Genomic DNA, 9970 nt, shown 5'->3' on the forward strand with positions numbered 1-9970 from the left:
AGGATCAGTGTTTTTTCTTGATCTTTGTGTTTTCTTTACTATTGTTCAAAAAACCTTATTAAAGACTGGGTTTGGAATGATGGGGTGGGAGGTCCATCTTTCCCACTGGGTTTCAAGTTGTCAGTATTTATGTGCATAGTGAATCTAGCTAGTTATGAGTCAGTTTCTGCTGCTTGATGCTGATGTCGCTTGGTTATGGAATAGAGGATATTTTTTTTTTTTTTTTTTTTTTTTTTGGTCTTTTTGAGACAGGGTCTTCCTGTAGGTTTTGATGTTGTGTTCGTTTTGTTATGGAATAAGGGATTTTTTTTTTTTTTTTGTCTTTTTGAGACAGGGTCTCCTTGTAGCCCCAGCTGTCCTGGAACTATGTAGACCAGGCTGGCCTCGAACTCACAAAGATCCACCTGCCTCTGCCTCCCAAGTGCTGGGATTAAAGGCATGAGCCACCACGCCCAGCAGAATAGAGGAATTTTAATGATTATGAACAAAAAGCAATTTTTTTAGCTTCCTTAAGATTCTTGATCACATTACTGGCAACCACATTCTGTTTTCTTTGCAATGTGAAAAAATTTAAATATATCCAAAAGTAGATAGGAACGGCATTATGAACCTGCAGGAATCAACACAGAGCTCCTAGGACCAGAGAGATGGTTCAATGGGTAAAGGTGCTTGCTACCAAGTCTGACGCCAGAGTTTGGTCAACTAGACCTATATGGTAGAAGGAGAGAACTGACTCTGGCAAGTTATCCTCTGACCTCCACGAGAATATTGTGGTACTATGTATGTGTGCTCACATGCACTCTCTAAATAAAATGTAGTGGTCGATTATCTGTAGTCATGGCCTCCTCCAACATCATCTTGAAACGAATTTCCTAACTACCATTTCATCTGCATTTCAGTGTGTATCACTAAAAATTATGAACTTATAATCACAAAGACATTATAACATCATGATGCAAAAATACAGTGATAATTTCTCCACAGCACTATCTACTATTCAAACTTCTAATTGTATAAATGTTATTTTCTAGTTACATAGCGCCCACATATGTAGCTTTTTCTCAGTTCATTTTGAATCTGTTTTGAGCAGCTTTACCTCTCAACTCCTCTATCTTCTTAGAATTTATGAGTGAAAAAACTGCAGGGTTTGTTTTGTTTTGTTTTTTGCCTACAAGGGTTTCCTTAATGCCCATGCTAATTATCCATACATGCCACTGTTCTCTGTATTTCCTATAAATTGGTAGTTGGTTTGCCCTTTAATTTATAATTTTATTGCTTAAAGGTGTCAGAAAAGCCAAGTGGCCCACATTTTAGTCAATGTGAACTGTATTTACAAGAATTAGACAGCCAAAGACACCAAGTGCCTTCCAAGTCCCCAATAGTAGTGTTGGTCTAGTCACAAGGCATCTAACTAGCTCCCTTAGTCAAGACAAGAAAGAAAACTTCATCTGGCTTCCTTTGAGTTTTGTGTTTCTCCTGAATTGTATTTTCCCCTTTCTAGTTCTGGTCTTGTCACTGGCTTTATATGTAGATGCTGCATGATTCCTTTTCCTGTACATTAATTTCTAATTTATTCAAGTTAAATAATAGTAGCTCCTCTTCATCTATTCCTAGTGATTCAATAAAATAGCATAGATACATTTAGTATTGCAAATGGTAATATATAAGGCTTATTCCAGTATCACTTTAGTAATAAAGCCATATTCTCCACCTCTTATCCTGTTCCCAGAAAGGACTGTAAGGCCCACCAGTGAGTAGAAAGCTATTTTATGACTTTTGTGAACTCACATGTAGTAGTCTTGGGTAGCAGACAATCCTGCTAATCTCTGCTTCATCTTCCAAAATAACTCTGTCTCTGGAGTCATTGTCTCAGAGAGATTCTCTCCAAGAGTTCCTCCTGTACCAAAGCAAGAGTCTGTTTACCTTGAGCATCCAGAAAGTAGAACGCTCTAACTTAGAGTTGGTCCCAGAAACAGTGATCCCCTTCAATTCCAAAAATCCTGAAAGCCCATATTATCCTCAAACTTTATCAGGAATTTCAATGTTATTATAGTAAGTACAGGCTGAAAAATCTGAAATGTGTTTTTTAAAAGCTGGGAGAAGCCAGGCATCAAGGCACATATCTTTAATCCCATTACTCGGCCGGCAGAGGCAGATGGATCTCCGTGAGATAGAAGCCAACCTGGTCTTCACATAATGAGTTCCTGGCCAAATTTGGCTACAGGAAGACAGACTCACAAAAACAAAAGTCAGAGCGAAAACTTCCACTCAAATCTTGATTCTGATTATGAACGAGAAAACTTGAAGCTTTTGCCACCACTATGACATGCTCAATAAAGCAAAGGCTCCAATGACCAAGATCCATGTGGCTATTCCTGAGACTGTAGCAGGTGTCTGTTCTTCATACTACCTGACACCATATGGGACTTCTTAAATTAATTAGTTCAGAGTCCCTGTGTGCTGTGCACCTCTGTGCCATCCTGAGTTCCACTGTAAGAGATTGCCAGAAGGACCAAGGGAACAGTCACATCTCTGTCAAACAACTCTTTTAGGAAGATGGCTGTTAGTCATTTCTTTCATTGCTGTGACCCAACACCTAACAAGAAGAGCCTTAAAGAAGGAAGAGTTTGACTCACAGCTTGAGAGTATAGTCAACTATGGTAAGGCCAGTCATGGGAGCAGCTCACAGCTGCGGCAGCAGGAATGTGAAGCTGCTTGCTCACATCTCAGTAGGCCAGGAAGCAGGGACAGAGGCCTGACGCAGGGCCAGTCTGTGATTCTCAAGCCCCCACTACCACCATGGGACATACTTTATCCAGCTAACGCCTACCTCTTAAATATTCTACAACCTCTCCAAACAGTACCACCAGTATGCCTTGGAGATCAGTTCCAGGACTCCCTTATGGGTCTCAAAAGTCAGAGGATGCTCAAGTTTTTTACATAAAATATCACAGTATTTGCATAGACCCTATGTATACCTTTTAAATGTACTTTAAATCATTTCTAGATTGCTTTTAATTCCTAATACAGTGTAAATACTATGTGAAATATATATGTTATACTTTTAAGGGGATGGCAAGAAAAAGCCCTAGTTATATTCATTATAGATGCAATTTAAAAAATTTTCATCTTCAACTGGTTTAAGTCATGGAAGTGTAACTGAAAGATATATAGGGCTGACTATATTTTCCTTACCCCACATACAAGCTTCAAATAATCCTCTCAAAAGGATTTAAAACTATGAATTATTTTCTGGAAGTTACTTCCTCACTTCTAACTCTAGAATCACAAGAGAATGGGAAATACCATCAGAAAGAAGTTTCTGAAACACTCCAGAAAGCATATCAGAAAGTCACATCAGGGCAGGAGAGATGGCTCAGCGAAGGGTACTTGTTGATCTTCCTGGGGACCCACATCAGGTGACTCACAACTGTCTGTAACTCCAGCTCCAGGGGATCTGATGCCCTCTTCTGACCATCAATGTCATCTGTATACAAGTGGCATATACACACATATAAATTAAAATGTAAAGTAAGTCCTAAGAAAAAGAAAATTTTATGTCAAAGTTATCATTAATGGGTCTACAGCAAAGGCATTTAATATCAGTTTTGATTTTCTTACTTCTAATTCCATAAGTGAACCTGCTTATCTGCCCTGCACACAGGCTCCATCACCAGTACTTATCAACACAGCTCTTACTCCAAAAGGAGTAAGAGGTAGTTTATTCTGAGCCAAATATAAGTGATTATGACCAGGAATATGGACTCAGGTTTCCCTGAATGACTGCTCCTCCATAATGGTTGCATGACCTTTCATAGCCATGGAACAGAAGACACACATAAACCAATGCATTTACCAAAACATTGGTGGGGAGGCCAGGCAGGGAAAATGGGGAAAGTTCTATATAACAATATTCTTAGCTTTTAGGCTGGTGAAAGAGACTAGCCCACCAACTTATTTTACCTGATAGTTGAAAAGCTGTTATGACAGTTACACATGTATCTATATGGCTATGAAGAGGACTGTAGGCAACCGAAAACAATCTTCGTTCTTAACCTGCAATAGTCCAGCTCTCCACATTCACAGAAGTTACTAATCAGTCAGTCTATGGAATCTTCAACAGGTAAGTGGCATTTTTTAGAGAACTTTAGTTCACAGATGTACATTGGAGTTATCTGGGTAGTTTAAAAATGTTGGTGCCTGAGTCTATAATCATTTAGAAATTTGAATTCAGTTGTTCTGGGGAATACCCTGGGCACAGGGACTTAACCCCTCCCCAAATGATTTTAATTTGCAGCCAAGATGAAGACAGAACCATTTCATTGGTATACTTGGGAAATTGAGATCTCATACTAAGAATTCAACTTTATGATACAACTGTTGTCTGTTGTAAGTCACAGCCTCACTATGGAGTGCCCCCCACTCCTGGAAGGAAACCTTTGGGCACTTCTAAACCCTTTTCCTTCTCCACTAGGATCTACAGAATAAACATAGAATAGACTCATTTGGCTGTTATACCCAGTTCTGAGTGTTTTCTAGTACCACAGAACATGGCTAGATGTACTACCCAAAAAGCTAGTCTACCAACAGAAATTCTATACCTAAATTTCAGATTTGAAGTGGATACTAAATATGACTATTTCCACAATGGAAGGAAAACAAAACTGTTAAACTTGTAAGACATAGCTTCATAGTCATGACTTATGACTGCCTCAAATTAGAATCTGTTGCCTTTTAAGGACTATTTTTCATTATTAATTTAAAAGAATTTTACATCTCCTTACTTTTTGAGTGTGTGTGCTTGTCTGTGCGTGCACGTGCGTGTGTGTACATCTGAAAGTTGGAAGACAACTTGCAGGAGTTGGTTTCACCTTCCATCATGTGGGTCCTGGGGATCAAACTTGGGTCATCATGCTTGCCAACAAGCACCTCTACCTACTGAATCATCCCAAGGCCTTTTATTTGTTGGTTGGTTAAGACAAAGTTTCTCTATACAACACAGGCTGGCCAGAGAATCGTGAGCTTCTTGTCTCAACATCTCAAGATTACAAGAGTTATGCTTACCATACCTGGCTGTGTACCTCTTTTGTCATCCCTCCATAGCTTGGGTCTTGCTCCTCTACACCTGTTATTTGGAAATGCCTATCAATAGCATTATAGTTTGCTTTTTGTTCTAAGGACATTAGTGCCTTCCTATCTTCCAGGCAAACCCCAGGCAACTGTAAGTATGTATTTTCATATTTTATTATTTTTATTTTGTTTGTATGAGTGTATTGCCTGTATGTATGTGAAGTGCCAATGCCCATGGAGGTCAGAAAAGGGCATCAGATCCCCTGGAACTGAAGTTATGGAAGGTCATTAGCTGCCATGTGGGAACTAAGAATGAAGCCCAGGTCCTCTGCAAGAGCAGCCAGTGCTCTTAACTGCTGAGCCATCTCTCTAGCCCCAAATATAAATAATTTGGCCCATGATCAGAATGATTTAAACTAATCAGAGTAACATCACAGAAGTCTTTAAAAGGACAACCAGTCATGGACTTTGGCTGCCCAATTTTATGTAGTGAACAAAAATTTATTCACCCAGATAGATCACTGACACAGACCAAAGAAATGGCTCCACCCAAGTCTATCTTGAGCTAATGACTTTATTGGGGTTACTTAGAAGGATGGATGAGGGGTTATTTTCAGTTGCATTAGTAACTCAGAGGCACCTGTATCACTGAAAAGCCCGCTACAAAATTATTCGTAACAACTCACAAAACTATATTGCTGGAGCTCAAGTTGTAGGCACCACCACTGAAGAGTGTCTTCTCCCAAGCAAGTGTTCATGGATTCTATAACCATAGGGATCTTGTGAATCTTGTAGCCATCTGAGCTTCCTGAGTCTGGGCAATTGCATTAGTTTCCTGAGTCCTCTGAGCCTCTCTCCTTTTCCCTCCCTCTGGGAGAAAATGTATAAATCTAGAGGAGGAAGCTACAAAACACACCATATTCAATGTCCTTAAGTTCCCCTACCCTTAGTACGTGGGCATATGTTCCTGGTTGACCAGTAGCACCCCTGGTATCATCCAACAGATAATGGTACCTAAACTAAGAGCCAAAAATAGGATTCTAGTCAGGAAATGGTCTTTGTTTGGTGCAGTATTTTGAGATTTAGATCTAAGTTTCTCAAGTATTTGCTCTCCAGTTCAAGCAGTCTCTACTGTCTCTCATAATCTTTCACCTCAGAAGGTATTTCAGTCCATAGGGTCTTCCCCTTTTCTCCTGCCTGCCCTGAGCAAATGCAGGACAGTCTAAATAGGTGTATTGCCACGAAGAAACTGTTGTCTTTGTTTTGGAGCGTGGTGGTTCCAGTATTTGCTTCTCCTATGCGGTCTGCATTCTGAGTCCCCACCACCCTATCAATGACTGACAAGACAGCCCTAGATGCAGCTGCTTCAGTACTCCACCACACATGTGAAAGCTCCGAATGTCAAGATAATTTGGTATGTGTTGAGATTAAATTAATGTTTACATAGATCCTTCCCTAATCCTTGGGCACACCGTAGTGTAATTACTTACCCTATCTAAAAAAAGTGATATCTGAAGGGAACTATTATTTAACATGTAGTATTCTGGTGCTTTGCATTCATTATGCATAGAGTCCTCTAATAACCCATGTAACTGAGGTTTTGGAAAGAGTCATCAACTTGCCTGAAGCCACACAACTCTCAGATGAAAGATCAGTTCCAAACAGTGAGGCTGCTCCGTTGAACCACCCTCTTATTACCAAGTCCAAAGCCTCACAGAAGGATGGTGAGAGGTCAGTCACACAATGAATCAGAAGCTACTCTGCAAAATATAAGGTACTCAGGATAAATGTAACGAGATATCAGTAAGTTTAGCAATGCCTTGGCATTAACTAGCCCCTTTCTGATGCTCAATAATTCATTACTTATCCTTGGCACCAAGTCTAGGAAAATTCTTGTTCTCCTTTGTATACCATAACATTCTCTGTTCAAAATGTCACACTGGTTAGCAATGCTGAAAAAACATGCACAAATTATTTTTGCAAGCGAAAATAATCATTTTTCACTACAAATATTATCTGTTAGAGGTTTAATAATCACCTGCATTAAGTGTTCCATATATCATCTAATTAGATTTTCGTAATAATGCTAGACATATCATGTTTCCCACACACCTTTCATTTACATCAATAGAAATCAAGGTATGATGAAGTGATTAGTGGCCTGAGATTGGTACAGATCTCTTACGCCAGGGGGTTACCACTCAGGGGTAGAGCATTTGACTGCAGATCTCTTACTCTAGAATGTATTATAGGGCCCTCATCAAAGGCTTGCAGTGCCCATGAACATCGTTTCCTGGCAGCCCTACTTCTTGCCACTGTCTAATAGACATCAGTTACGGCTGCACGTTAGTTACCCTGAGGAGATTTTGAATATACAGGGACTAACTATTCAGTTTTCTATCAAACTCCATTGGGTGATGCTGATGTGAAGCCATGTGTGGGCCCAGACAATGTCACTTAATACCAGACAATAGAACTTGTGCCAGAAGATGGGGAAAAGACCAGTGCAGATTTCACCAGCCTTGTGAATGCACAGAGATTAAAACCCAAAAATGTTTTCCCTCATCACTTCCCTTACAAGTGCATCAGTTTTTAAATGTTTGATGTGGAAACTCCACCATGTAGTGTTTATTTGGTTTCTGGGCTGTCCAACACTCCACATTAGCTCTACCCACAGAGGGCATGGAGAAGCCTGGGAAGCCCAGCAGGAGGAAGAATGATTTGTCTGTCACCCAGAAGCCTCCCCTTGGGCAGCCTGGCTCAGAAGTCTTCACTATTCTGGTGGGAGGTTCTCAGTTTCTGATCACACCATTTCATTTTCTCTTGGCACAGCACCTGTGCCCACACTGGAGTACAGACCCTTAGCCTTCCAGGCCTACGTCCTGGTCTTTGTGGAGATGGAGAAAAAGCTTTACCCAGGCTTCCCTTTCCATCCAATAACAGTCTTCCTGGAAAACATCTCCTAGGTGTAACAGGAGTAATGTTATCTATCTTAATCCATGACTTAAGGAAAGGCTCGTGAACTCCAGCCTTCTTATTTCTGTCAGTAAAGGCTGAATTTGCCCATTTCTGTTGCCTTAGGACCATAGCAAATAAACCAGAATAAATTAATTTGTAAATGTATACAATGAAAAGACAATATTTTCTGCTAGCTTTACGTGGATGATTATATTTACATAAGTTATACATTATATAATGCATAATTTATTTTCTGTATTACTTATTTAATAATAGTACAATTCAAACAAGCAGATTCCTATGTTTATTCTGGTGCTTGTGGTGGCATAAAAGGGGAGATGTCGGGGTGTACTCAGAGGTAGAGTGTTTGCCTCCCATACACAAGGCCCTGTATTCCAATCCCCAGCAAAGAAAAGAAAAAAAAGATTAAAACAGGTTTAAAAAAAAAGGATAAAAAGGTATTCTTCTTAGGATAAACACAAGATTTTTGTTGTTGTTCCTAGTTTTGGTTTGGGGGGGGGTTGCTTGCTTTTGTGTGTGTGTGTGTGTATCTTTTTGAGAAAGGGGGTTCCCTTTGTCATAAACACAAGATTTTTGTTGTTGTTCCTAGTTTTGGTTTGGGGGGGAGGTTGCTTGCTTTTGTGTGTGTGTGTGTGTATCTTTTTGAGACAGGGTCTCCCTGTAGGCCCAGCTGGCCTGGCCCTCACTATGTAGAGCAAGCTGGCCTTAAATTCAGAGATCCACCTGCCTCTGCCTCCCAAGTGCTGGGATTAAAGGTGTGTACCATCACATCTGGCACACTGTGAGTTTTTATAAAGCCAGTGTTCTCTAAGTTAACAGTGAGTACAAAAACGTTGTGGGACCTGTGGAATGATCTTTGTGAAGATTCTAGGGCAAGAATTCAAATTTATATTACTTTTCACTCATTCAAATATTCAGATCTTCATTGTTTGCTGTGTGCCAGACATTGTTCTGGGAGTTAGCGTTTGCAAAAGGAAAGAAAGAATTGGCACTGAGGAATGTCCAAGCTCATGCCTCCTTGGAGAGAGATCTGGAAAGTTACATGTGGCCCCAGCCAAACCTGCAGATTCTTAGTTGGGAAGCTGTACACCCTTGACTCCCACACACTTAAGGATGGAGATCTAGTCACTTGTCTCATGAAGTGACCTGTGCATTTGGAACCAACTCTTGTAGTACAGCCTTTGTGTTTGTGTTACATTGATTCATCTTCAGAGACGGAAGCACTCTTCTAGAAATACTCATTTTGAAGGGTGTCTCCATACAGCTTGTGAAAGACAAAGCTGAACTGCAGTGAGAAATAGTCACACTCATCACGAGCAATCTAGAGAACTAGGAATTGGGAGTAGAGTGATGGAAAGCGGTAGGTGACTGAGAAACAGCAATTGCTCCTGTACACTTGTCTTTTTGGGTCTCACAAAATGCCTGGCAAGCAGGTAGGGAGCTAGCATTGCCAGGTTAGGGACAGAGGGGAGTGACCTTCCTAAAATCATGGCAGTAATTAAGAAGTGAATATCACATTTCCCAAGCCTAGAGATTTCTCCATTACATGATCCTTCTTTCCTGATTGACATGGATAATTACAGAAATTTACAGAAGAAAAATGTAGCATAAGGTACTGAGGATGATGTGGAAGACATGAAGATAAAATGGAACCAAATTCAGAGACAGCTGCATGCCGTTCCACGTTTTGATGTAGTCATTATCACAAAACCTTCACGTGAAGAAAACAACTTAGCGGATGCTTTCTCAACATTCGCCAGCAAGAAATGAATGGCAGGCACCCACAGTACTTCCTCTGTCCTTTTTTGAGACAAGGTTTCCCTTTAGCACCAGCGGGCCTGTAACTCATTATGTAGACCAGGTGGGCCTAAATCTCACAGAGACTGGCCTGCCTCTGCCTCCCAAGTGCTGCGATTAAAAG

This window comes from Nannospalax galili, unplaced genomic scaffold (genome assembly GCF_000622305.1).
Source record: "Nannospalax galili isolate Female #2095 unplaced genomic scaffold, S.galili_v1.0 scaffold210, whole genome shotgun sequence".
NCBI lineage: Eukaryota > Metazoa > Chordata > Mammalia > Rodentia > Spalacidae > Nannospalax > Nannospalax galili.